This window comes from Nyctereutes procyonoides, unplaced genomic scaffold, assembly GCF_905146905.1.
Source record: "Nyctereutes procyonoides isolate TBG_1078 unplaced genomic scaffold, NYPRO_anot_genome, whole genome shotgun sequence".
NCBI lineage: Eukaryota > Metazoa > Chordata > Mammalia > Carnivora > Canidae > Nyctereutes > Nyctereutes procyonoides.
In genome coordinates this window covers 1,329,864-1,343,560 of record NW_026575120.1, presented here as the reverse complement: position 1 = coordinate 1,343,560, position 13,697 = coordinate 1,329,864, and the positions used below count along the sequence as shown (strand labels likewise).

The 13,697-nt window shown below is 39.2% G+C and overlaps 1 pseudogene; it reads right to left on the bottom strand.

Moving 5' to 3' along the window:
* Positions 1–278: 278 nt before the first annotated feature.
* Positions 279–13,697, bottom strand: part of LOC129516095 (dipeptidyl peptidase 1-like) — a 52,407-nt pseudogene continuing 38,988 nt past the window's right edge.

Here is a 13,697-nt window from a genome sequence, read left to right as displayed (position 1 = left end):
AATTTAAAAAATATATATAAACCTGTGTTACACAGACTTAAAAATAATGCATGTTCGAATTATAAAAGACTGACAAAATCCCACGTATTGTTATTGCATCAGCTGCAAAGTAGGCCAGTGGTCATTGGGAAGGTATATTCAAATCAAGGGCAGTTTTAACTTTAAAGGCAAAAATCTTCATAAGAATCTATGTGTAATATTCTGAATTGCTACTATAAAAGTCCCCAGTCTGAATAAATCAATCCCCTTTCATGACTGATAGTGGTAGGTATGAAGTGCTAGGACATATACCCTACAATTGAGGAATTAGCCACCATTGCTATGTTTTCAATTGTACCTTCATTGGTTCCTCTGCAGATCCAGAAGAAAGCATCTTCACCCCAGCTAATGCCCCAGCCATTTTTAACAATCCATTAATCCATCCCAGAGGCTGTGTCAGTGCCAGAGCCTACCAGCTAAACAGCATGATTAGTCAGTTCAAAGAGGTTGAAAGGGCCTCTCAAACCAGTGTGGTAGTAGATCCCCTTGTGGCAGTGGAGGAAGTCTTCATAGACTTCAAAAGCAATTGCCATGGGCCCGTGACGAGCTCAAGCTTCCTCAGGGCTTCACTGCATCCCCCCTAGCAGCCTCCCACATAGTAGTATCTAGAGGTGTAGTGACAAAAGCAGTCCTCCTTTGATTGGCATGGTGAGTCATGCCTATGTAGGGAGAGCGTACCTCTTCCACTGGCCCAAAATCTTGAGCATATTTTTCTGCAGTGAGGTAAAAGAAGTCACCTTCACAGCTTTGAAGATGCTGGCTGTAAAAGACAACCTCCTGAAGACTCAAGATTGGGGTCTGAGTATTGTTGGTTAGGATACGGACTCTTGTTTCCAGCATGTCCTTCAGAAGCAAATGCCTGGTTTCAAACAGAAGTAACAAAATTGGTACCACAAATATCTCTCCAATCCCTAGATGCTGGCAAATGTAAAATTTTTTCATGTATGTCTGCAGTCAGTGGTGCAGCTTTGGGCATTAGGATTCTCTGGCTGTGGCTACCACCTCTCCTAATCATTTCTGTCAGGGTAAGAGTCTCATATTCCATGTATGTGGTTGCAGTCCAAGACTTCTGAATGCCATTGATCGCTTCCACAAAGTCATGGTTATATTTGTAGAGCCCATTAGGATAATTTTCCTGGAGATTCTCAAGGTATGCAGTGTTTGTTCACATTCTCAGAGGTAGATCCCACCTTAGTTCCAGTGAACAAAGCTTCATTCCCACCCAGCACATCATGTATTGATCCAGCCATGGTCATGAGACCATGCCACAAGGCAGTAACTGGTTACCTTGCTGCCCTCTTCTTTACACTTAAAAAAGGCAAACCATGTGTAGTCATTCATCACAATCCCAAAGCCTTGACTGTAAATGATGATGAAATGTTCATTATTGGCAAAATTATCACATGCTGCATCTGATACTACATTTTTTTTGATGGTCCCATAACTGAGCAGTTGACGTCATTCTGGGAACCAAGGGGGCCCACTGGGAAAACCCAGATACCCAGCAGCTCAGGGTGGGTGCATTTGGCATGTGTGGCAGTGTGTGGTGCCAACAAAAGAGAGGAGCAGCAGGAGGGCAGTGGGCAGCCAGCAGGGCCAAGGACCCTTGCTGGTGCAGCCCCAGAGGGGGGAGGAGGAGGAGAGAGGAGTCACCAAGGAGTAGTGGGGAGAGAGTCTAATTGGTAATAATTATCATACCATGCCAAGATCAAAAAACTACGTTTTCCTGAGCTTAAGCAACTTGCCAAGATCGGGTAGTTAGTATGTGGAAGAGCCAGTCTTTGTACTCCCAAGTTTTGATTTCAGAAGACATACTTGAAAGTACTGCCCTCTATTTCCTCTCTAAGAGAGTATAAGTTTTTCTAAGCCCTTTTAGAGAAAGAAAATTAAAACAGGAAGCTCTCCCAATCTAAGTATTGCTAAAACAAATTATTTTCATGCAATGCATACAAACAACTGAAATGCTAGTCACAAATCATTCTCATTTCTTCATTAAAGCATAATGAGAAAGTCTTTCTAGTTCAAATTGCTATATACACTTAAAAGAAATAAAATGACTTTATAAATATTCTATAATTCAAATTAGTTAAAAAGGATGGATTTTAAATATTTATATTTTAGGTTTTTTGTACATACTACAAAATATAAATTTGAAATAGTACAAATGTTATATTAAAATGTAAATGAGAATCTAATATATCTGAAATTCATCACTAGAAGATAGTGTATTACTGATACATGACTTAACCTAACTATACATAATTCTTGGTGCCTGACAAAAGCATTTATAGGCATGGCACCTACTGGGATACAGGGCTTTCAATGACTGGAACACCCAGGCAGACTGGGATAAGCTTGTCCCCCTAATTCTGGAGAGGTCCCCTTCTCAGAGGTCCTACCTCTGAAGCAAGGAAAGCCACGGTCCACGAAAGACACAAACGTCTGGAGAAACATCTTTATGATGTGATATAATGTGGGAAAAATGCATGTCAGAATGTATGCTTTCTTGTGAAGTTAGGCAATTATATTTTTTTTTCTGCTTAATCAGGTCCCAAATTTTTCCTAGAGATGGAGAATAACTAAAAAAACATCCATCTGGTTCAGGATCTTTCACATGGAGTGATATTAAAAAAAATGTTTAAACAAAAAAAATGTTTAAATAGTCAAATATGACAAAATTCCTATACTTAGCTTTGCTTGATCTGAGAGATTAAGCATCACCCAGAGTTATCATCTTTATATGCATCTGTAACTGGCACATCCAATATTTACTACTTTAGCACATTTTTAATGAATATTCTGATTAGGTGGTTGATAACTACAAATTCATGAAATTTATCATATTTTACTGAAATTGTCTCACTATGGTGCATCTGAGAAAATGTCCTACCATGCATAGCCAAAAAAGCTATATTCATATTTTATAACTGATATTTACTGGATGGTAGCAAAGACATTTTAATTAAGTTAGGATTAAATTTAACAGATTTAACTAATTCACAGCTATGACAAGTGAAACTCAGTTTAGACCCAGGTTTCTCATGAATTCATCCCAGTGACAACTAGGCAAATTAATTAATTAATTAATTAATTAGAATACCATTGGGTCATTATTAAGTTCATTATGACTAAAATAAAAATAATTAAAAATCCAAAAGGAAGTTGCATTTTAAATTATGGCAAGGATCTTAGCAAAATAATACTAAATGAGTGACAGCAGTCCCCAAATAATACATACAGTTCTATAACTTTATAGAAAGTTAAAAACAGCTAAAAAAAATATGCTTTTTAAGAGATACATATAAGTGCAATAAAATCATATAAAAAGGAAATCAAGAAATGTTTCCTACAGAAATCAATTGGGAAGAAGTCGGAGTACCAGGTGGTTGGGGAGAACCATCTGTTTAGTTTGTATTTGCTGTTCATAGTGCTTATTTCATTATTTTACTAAAAATAAATAAATATGTGAATGAATGAAAGCCAGCCAAACTTCAAAAACAAAGAGTGCGTTTCATATTGAGGATTACAATTTTCCCAATCCTGACCACGTAAAGTTTCTTAATATATAATCTTACCGTCCTATTTAAATCCTCACTGTTGGAGTCAGGGAGACCAAGTAGAAAATCCAGATTAATTTCCCTGTCTCCAGTGTTTCCCTCTCCATTTTGGTCTACATGTCCCTGCTACCTTCTCTCAGAACTTCAAAAGCTTCACGAAGACCAAGTCAAGGGCCCGTGTGATGCAGGTAGGATCTGCCCCCTTTCTCCTCTCATTGCTTCCTTCACTCAACACTGTGTCCCTTCACCCTAGTCCTCCCTCTTCTGTTTTCCTGTCATTCAGCAACTTCCCTTCCCTAACCAGGTCGTACTTCCTGAAAGGGCCTAGGGCCTATCTCAAGGCCACCATGTCGACCAATTACTTGATCTGAGCTCTGTTTCCACTCTGTGCCCCAGAGCACAGCATATGTATCTGTATAATTGAATTTATCTAGAGCATTTAATTTTGCATTGATAATTTAGCAAGCTTTTAGTGGCGATTTACTTCTATCCATGAGGCAATAAACACATTTAGAAGAAAAACTTTGACCAAACCATATGCAATGCCCTCAAAGAGTTTTTAGTCTGGAATTATTTACATTCTTATTTTACTTGTTCTACTTGATAATTTTTTTTAAAAAGGCAGTATCAATAGATTTCACCTTTGTATATATCTTAGTACTTACCACTCTACAGGTAATTTACTGATATTACTTTCAAATCTACCCATGGATTTTTTTTTTTCACTTCAGAGACCACAAATCTAACCAACGATTGCCATGCCATTCTTCATTTTGTGTCTTTTTCTATGATCATATCTGAATAAATACTGAAATTCCTAAGTCAGTTCTATCTTACTAAAACATCGGTGAAGAAAAAACTCACACCAACCAAAAGCTAACATCCTACTTGCAAGATCTGGAAGTGATTTCTCCTAGTAATAAGACTTAAAATGCTGCAATAAGAATCACCATCCTAGGCTGAAACTAATAAAAAAAATTTTTAAGGTAATTTGGAAATAAAAGATAATTTAAAAAATCACCATCCTAGGCAATGCCCTCTGCTTTAGAGAAGATGTTCTAAGATTACTTGTCTTCACTGGGACCTGTTTTCTCATGTGGCAAGAGAGAGCCATGCATGTACCAGTCATTCAAAACAGCAAAGACCTTTGCACCTGTGAATGTTGGTCTTTATCCCTTGTTTAAAAATATGATGGTTTGCACCAGGTAAAATACTTCTTTCCTCCAACTCCATTGCAACTGTTGGTGACCATGTGACACAGTGACACAGTTCTAAGCAATGAAACAGAAACAGGAATGTCCTAAGTGGAACTTTCATAAGTAAAACATTTTCCAAGTTAAAAAGACACAGTTCTAAGCAATGAAACAGAAACAGGAATGTCCTAAGTGGAACTTTCATAAATAAAACATTTTCCAAGTTAAACACCCACCTTTCCTCTTTGTCCTTTTCCTCTTAAAGATACTCAATATAAATACACATGTATGTGTGTGTATGTATATATACTCATTAAATATAATATGTATCCAAAAAAATATATAAAATGTATCCATTACATATTTTAAAATATTTATATATTTAATATATAAAATATATAATGGATATATGTGTATATATACATATACATGGGTAAGTATGGTATACCATATATATAATCTTCATATACATATATCTAATTGTGCCTAGATTTGGTTCAGCCATTTCTCAATCATAACAATAAGCCACATGGGTAGGATGCCTGAGAGGCTCAGCAGTTGAGCATCTGCCTTTGCCTCAGGATATATCCTGGTCCCAGGATTGAGTCCCACATTGGGCTCCTTGCCAGGTGCCTGCTTCTCCCTTTGCCTGTGTCTCTGCCTCTCTCATGAATAAATAAAATCTTTAAAAAATAAATAAAAAGAATAAGTCACATTGGTTTGGAGGTTCAGCAGCTAGAGAAGCCTTGGTTCTCAGCTACTTCCTTGACCCCCTGTGTCCGCTCTGGACTTCCTAGCTCTAGACTTCTGGTCATGTGAGAACAAGACTCCATCAGTTAAACCACTGTGGTTCTTTTCCTTACTTTCAGACTAAAGCAATTCTAACTGACATAACATCCCTGCTTACTAGCCACAATGAGGCTGGATTCACTTCCTGTCCACAGAATGAATTAAAAATGCCAAGAAAGGGAGGAGGGGCAAGACTGCGGAAGAGCAGGGTCCCCACATCACCTGTCCCCACCAAATTACCTAGATTACCTTCAAATCACCCTGAAAATCTACGAATTCGGCCTGAGATGTAAAGAGAGACCAGCTGGAATGCTACAGTGAGAAGAGTTCGCGCTTCTATCAAGGTAGGAAGACGGGGAAAGAGAAATAAAGAAACAAAAGGCCTCCGAGGGGGAGGGGCCCCGCGAGGAGCCGGGCTGAGGCCGGGGCGAGTGTCCCCAGGACAGGAGAGCCCCGTCCCGGAGGAGCAGGAGCTGCACCAACCTTCCCGGGCGGGCGGAAAGGGGCTCGCAGGGAGTTGGAGCAGGACCCAGGAGGGCGGGGATGCCCTCGGGCTCCCGGGGACACTAACAGACACCTGCGCCCCGGGAGAGTGCGCCGAGCTCCCTAAGGGCTGCAGCGCGCACGGCGGGACCTGGAGCAGCTCGGAGGGGCTCGGGCGGCGGCTCCAGGGAGGGAGCTGCAGGGCGGGAGCGCGAATCCAACAGCGCAGGCCCTGGAGCACAGGGCCCGGGACACAGCCCAGGATTCGGCCTCCCCCGGGACAGGCAGAGGCCGGGAGGGCCCAGGACAGCAAGGATGCTCCTGCCCCGAGCTGAGCAGATCAGCGGCCCCGCCCCGGAGCCTCCAGGCCCTGCAGACGGAGAGCCCCGTAGTTCCTGCGGGGGCTGACTCCAGGCTTCCAGAGCTGCCATAGCAACTGCGGCTCATCCTCCTGGGGCCTCACGGGGTAAACAACCCCCGCTGAGCCCTGCAGCAGGCAGGGGCAGAGCAGCTCCCCCAAGTGCTAACACCTGAAAATCAGCACAACAGGCCCCTCCCCCAGAAGACCAGCTGGACGGACCAGTTCCAGGGGAAGTCAAGGGACTTAAAGTCTACAGATTCAGAAGATACTCCGCCATGGTTTTTTTTTTTTCTCTTTTTTTTTCTTTTTGATTTCTGATTGCTTCCACCCCCCTTTTTTTTCACCTTTCTTTCTTTTTCTTTCTCTTTTTCTTCTTTTTTTCCTTTTTTTTTCTTCTTTTTTTTTCTTTTTCTCTTTTCTTTCCTTCTCTCTCTCTCTTTTTCTCCTTTTCCCAATACAACTTGTTTTTGGCCACTCTGCTCTGAGCAAAATGACTAGAAGGAAAACCTCACCTCAAAAGAAAGAATCAGAAACAGCCCTCTCTCCCACAGAGTTACAAAATCTGGATTACAATTCAATGTCAGAAAGCCAATTCAGAAGCACTATTATACAGCTACTGGTGGCTCTAGAAAAAAGCATTAAGGACTCATGAGACTATATGACTGCAGAATTTAGATCCAATCAGGCAGAAATTAAAAATCAATTGAATGAGATGCAATCCAAACTAGAAGTCCTAACCACGAGGGTTAACGAGGTGGAAGAACGAGTGAGTGACATAGAAGACAAGTTGATGGCAAAGAGGGAAACTGAGGAAAAAAGAGACAGACAATTAAAAGACCATGAAGACAGATTAAGGGAAATAAATGACAGCCTAAGGAAGAAAAGCCTATGTTTAATTGGGGTTCCCGAGGGCGCCGAAAGGGCCAGAGGGCCAGAATATGTATTTGAACAAATCCTAGCTGAAAACTTTCCCAATCTAGGAAGGGAAACAGGCATTCAGATCCAGGAAATAGAGAGATCCCCCCCTAAAATCAATAAAACCGTTCAACACCTCGACATTTAATAGTGAAGCTTGCAAATTCCAACGATAAAGAGAAGATCCTTAAAGCAGCAAGAGACAAGAAGTCCCTGACTTTTACGGGGAGGAGTATTAGGGTAAGAGCAGACCTCTCCACAGAGACCTGGCAGGCCAGAAAGGGCCGGCAGGATATACTCAGGCTCCTAAATGAGAAGAATATGCAACCAAGAATACTTTATCCAGCAAGGCTCTCATTCAAAATGGAAGGAGAGATAAAGAGCTTCCAAGACAGGCAGGAACTGAAAGAATATGTGACCTCCAAACCAGCTCTGCAAGAAATTTTAAGGGGGACTCTTAAAATTCCCCTTTAATAAGAAGTTCAGTGGAACAATCCACAAAAACAAGGACTGAATAGATATCATGATGACACTAAACTCATACCTTTCAATAGTAACTCTGAACGTGAATGGGCTTAATGACCCCATCAAAAGGCGCAGGGTTTCAGACTGGATAAAAAAGCAGGACCCATCTATTTGCTGTCTACAAGACTCATTTTAGACAGAAGGACACCTACAACCTGAAAATAAAAGGTTGGAGAACCATTTATCATTCAAATGCTCCTCAAAAGAAAGCAGGGGTAGCCATCCTTATATCAGATAAACTAAAATTTACCCCGAAGACTGTAGTGAGAGACGAAGAGGGACACTATATCATACTTAAAGGATCTATCCGACAAGAGGGCTTAACAATCCTCAATATATATGCCCCGAATGTGGGAGCTGCCAAATACTTAATACCAATTATTAACCAAAGTGAAGAAATACTTAGATAATAATACACTTATACTTGGTGACTTCAATCTAGCTCTTTCTACCCTCGATAGGTCTTCTAAGCACAACATCTCCAAAGAAACGAGAGCTTTAAATGATACACTGGACCAGATAGATTTCACAGATATCTACAGAACTTTACATCCAAACTCACCTGAATACACATTCTTCTCAAGTGCACATGGGGCTTTCTCCAGAAGAGGCCACAAACTGGGTCACAAATCGGGTCTGAACAGATACCAAAAGATTGGGATGGTCCCCTGCATATTCTCAGACCATAACGCCTTGAAATTAGAACTAAATCACAACAAGGAGTTTGGAAGGACATCAAACACGTGGAGGTTAAGGATCATCCTGCTAAAAGATGAAAGGGTCAACCAGGAAATTAAGGAAGAATTAAAAAGATTCATAGAAACTAATGAGAATGAAGATACAACCGTTCAAAATATTTGGGATGCAGCAAAAGCAGTCCTGAGGGGGAAATACATCGCAATACAAGCATCCATCCAAAAACTGGAAAGAACTCAAATACAAAAGCTAACCTTACACATAAAGGAGCTAGAGAAAAAGCAGCAAATAGATCCTACACCCAGCAGAAGAAGAGAGTTAATAAAAATTCGAGCAGAACTCAACGAAATTGAGACCAGAAGAACTGTGGAACAGATCAACAGAACCAGGAGTTGGTTCTTTGAAAGAATTAATAAGATAGATAAACCATTAGCCAGCCTTATTAAAAAGAAGAGAGAGAAGACTCAGACTAATAAAATCATGAATGAGAAAGGAGAGATCACTACCAACACCAAGGAAATACAAACGATTTTAAAAACATATTATGAACAGCTCTACGCCAATAAATTAGGCAATCTAGAAGAAACGGACGCATTTCTGGAAAGCCACAAACTACCAAAACTGGAACAGGAAGAAATAGACAACCTGAACAGGCCAATAACCAGGGAGGAAATTGAAGCAGTCATCAAAAACCTCCAAAGACACAAGAATCCAGGGCCAGATGGCTTCCCAGGGAAATTCTATCAAATGTTTAAAGAAGAAACCATACCTATTCTACTAAAGCTGTTTGGAAAGATAGAAAGAGATGGAATACTTCCAAATTCGTTCTATGAGGCCAGCATCACCTTAATTCCAAAACCAAAGACCCCACCAAAAAGGAGAATTACAGGCCAATATCCCTGATGAACATGGATGCAAAAATTCTCAACAAGATACTAGCCAATAGGATCCAACAACACATTAAGAAAATTATTCACCACGACCAAGTGGGATTTATCCCCGGGACACAAGGCTGGTTCAACACTCGTAAAACAATCAATGTGATTCATCATATCAGCAAGAGAAAAACCAAGAACCACATGATCCTCTCATTAGATGCAGAGAAAGCATTTGACAAAATACAGCATCCATTCCTGATCAAAACTCTTCAGAGTGTAGGGATAGAGGGAACTTTCCTCGACATCTTAAAAGCCATCTACGAAAAGCCCACAGCAAATATCATTCTCAATGGGGAAGCACTGGGGGCCTTTCCCCTAAGGTCAGGAACAAGACAGGGATGTCCACTCTCACCACTGCTATTCAACATAGTATTGGAAGTCCTAGCCTCAGCAATCAGACAACAAAAAGACATTAAAGGCATTCAAATTGGCAAAGAAGAAGTCAAACTCTCCCTCTTCGCCGATGACATGATACTGTACATAGAAAACCCGAAAGACTCCACCCCAAGATTGCTAGAACTCATACAGCAATTGGTAGCATGGCAGGATACAAAATCAATGCCCAGAAATCAGTGGCATTCCTATACACTAACAATGAGACTGAAGAAAGAGAAATTAAGGAGTCAATCCCATTTACAATAGCACCCAAAAGCATAAGATACCTAGGAATAAACCTAACCAAAGAGGTAAAGGATCTATACCCTAAAAACTATAGAACACTTCTGAAAGAAATCGAGGAAGACACAAAGAGATGGAAAAATATTCCATGCTCATGGATTGGCAGAATTAATATTGTGAAAAATGTCAATGTTACCCAGGGCAATTTACACGTTTAATGCAATCCCTATCAAAATACCATGGACTTTCTTCAGAGAGTTAGAACAAATTATTTTAACATTTGTGTGGAAACAGAAAAGACCTCGAATAGCCAGGGGAATTTTAAAAAAGAAAACCATGTCTGGGGGCATCACAATGCCAGATTTCAGGTTGTACTACAAAGCTGTGGTCATCAAGACAGTGTGGTACTGGCTCAAAAACAGACACATAGATCAATGGAACAGAATAGAGAACCCAGAAGTAGACCCTGAACTTTATGGTCAACTAATATTCGATAAAGGAGGAAAGACGATCCACTGGAAGAAAGACAGTCTCTTCAATAAATGGTGCTGGGAAAATTGTCATCCACATGCAGAAGAATGAAACTAGACCACTCTCTTGCACCATACCCAAGGATAAACTCAAAATGGATGAAAGATCTAAATGTGAGACAAAATTCCATCAAAATCCTAGAGGAGAACACAGGCAACACCCTTTTTGAACTCGGCCACAGTAACTTCTTGCAAGATACATCCACGAAGGCAAAAGAAACAAAAGCAAAAATGAACTATTGGGACTTCATCAAGATAAGAAGCTTTTGCACAGCAAAGGATACAGTCAACAAAACTAAAAGACAACCTACAGAATGGGAGGAGATATTTGCAAATGACATATCAGATAAAGGGCCAGTTTCCAAGATCTATAAAGAACTTATTAAACTCAACACCAAAAAAACAAATAATCCAATCATGAAATGGGCAAAAGACATGAAGAGAAATCTCACAGAGGAAGACATAGACATGGCCAACATGCACATGAGAAAATGCTCTGCATCACTTGCCATCAGGGAAATACAAATCAAAACCACAATGAGATACCACCTCACACCAGTTAGAATGGGGAAAATTAACAAGGCAGGAAACCACAAATGTTGGAGAGGATGCGGAGAAAAGGGAACCCTCTTACACTGTTGGTGGGAATGTGAACTGGTGCAGCCACTCTGGAAAACTGTGTGGAGGTTCCTCAAGAGTTAAAAATAGACCTGCCCTACGACCCAGCAATTGCACTGTTAGGGATTTACCCCAAAGATTCAGATGCAATGAAACGCCGGGACACCTGCACCCCGATGTTTCTAGCAGCCATGTCCACAATAGCCAAACTGTGGAAGGATCCTCGGTGCCCATCGAAAGATGAATGGATAAAGAAGATGTGGTTTATGTATACAATGGAATATTCCTCAGCCATTAGAAACGACAAATACCCACCATTTGCTTCAACGTGGATGGAACTGGAGGGTATTATGCTGAGTGAAGTAAGTCAATCGGAGAAGGACAAACAGTGTATGTTCTCATTCATTTGGGGAATATAAATAATAGTGAAAGGGAATATAAGGGAAGGGAGAGGAAATGTGTGGGAAATATCAGAAAGGGAGACAGAACATAAAGACTCCTAACTCTGGGAAACGAACTAGGGGTGGTGGAAGGGGAGGAGGGCGGGGGGGGGGGGTGAGTGGGTGACGGGCACTGAGGGGGATACTTGACGGGATGAGCACTGGGTTTTATTCTGTATGTTGGTAAATTGAACACCAATAAAAAATTAATTTATAAAAAAATGCCAAGAAAGTATGGAGATTAGAAAATTTTTCTTTACCACAAGAGAACATAGCTTCATGAACAGATTCCTTTAAAGGATACTACAGGAAATAAAATTCTAGAAACACTGTCATCTCTTCGCAATGAAATTCAAAGGATAACCCTTTGAAATAAGAGCACAGATGAGAGGATAAGACAGCATACTGGCGTGAAAAGGAATTTGGCTAGAACGTAAGTCAAAATGAAAGGAAATAAATTAAAAGCAAGATAGCAAAATTAATATCTTCATGAAATTAGAATCACTCAATATTAGATTCACTAAAGAACAAAGCCAACACTGCTGAAAATTGAATAGTAATGTGTAGAACAAATTTGAACAGCTGCCTCCAAGATATGAGAAATGAACAGAGATTAAAATCATGAGAGAAGAAAAAGTAGATGCAAGTTGATGGAAAAATGATATGCAACATAATTTGTGTTTCTGAAAAAGGAACCATCTTAACTAAAACAATAAATTTTAGTTATGATAGGATGATGTATTCCTAAACAAAAGAAAGCTTTGAGTCTACAGATGAAAAAGTCTCCGAGAATAACAGACAACATTAATAAGGGCAAAAACTGAAGTGATTCTGTTGAAATTCATAATTTCAAGGGTGATGAAAATAACATAAGTGTAGTTCTTGACTAGACAGAAAGTTTGCCTCCAAAGGGGAAAATAATCAGACTAAACTCAGACTTCTCCATATCAAATATCAGGAAGAAGTAGGCCAACATTGATAGAGTTTTAGATGGTAAAACTTAAAACCAGTATATCAGCACATCAAATATTTTTTATATGAAGAACAAACAAACATTATCAGATATGCAAGAATTGAAATGTCAATTTTACTCTTAAATGTGAAAAAGTTAAACATCAAATTCTCAAAGTATTAATCAAAAAATTAAATAATTAATCAAAAGTTAAATGAATTATATAGTACCAGAAATGATAGACTAAGATATAGGTTTTTTAAGTCATACATTAGAAAAACAGTGAAAAATGTAGGAAATCATTGCCATGTATTATAAATGAAATAAGAATTATAAAATGGATGTGCTGATTGATTTTATTTTAATAATGTGTGTAAGTGGATAGAAAAATACTGAACAAAATACAACAAAATACTTACTCTGATTTAAGGTATGTAATTTTTCTGTTCCTCAAAATTTTTCATATTTTTCTCTAATAAATGTATAATGAATAGTATTTTTAATCACATCTCCACTTTCCTCCTTTTGGGGGAATTTCTAGTGTGTCAGCTCTAGTGTCTTCCTGGTGGTTTTGAAAGCTTCCTTTCTGTATCTTTTGGTAACATTTGGAGTTGTGATAAGAATTTATAACATTGTATCACTTATTAGGTAAAACGACTATGTTCTGATCTGCTTTATTGCAAGTGACAATCTTCATAAATCAAATTTGCTATTTTGCATCTGTCAAGAAAATACCCAGCAATTTGTGTTTTAATAACTTTCCTTCAAAGCTGTGAATCTCCAGAAGCTGAGTTTTCAATATGTAGACCTATTCAATCATGATTTTTGTTTTCAGTATAAAGCCATAAATATTTTGGAACTGTAAATTCACCTCTAGTCTCTCCTCTTATACCACTTTCCCTTTTCAGTTTTGCAGAATTACACTCATATATCTAATATACCTCTTGTATATAATACCTCCTATGTAATAATACCTCTTATATATCTAATGCAGTTTAGTTTTATAAGAATATACAGAATCATAGACTTTTTTTCAGTTAGCA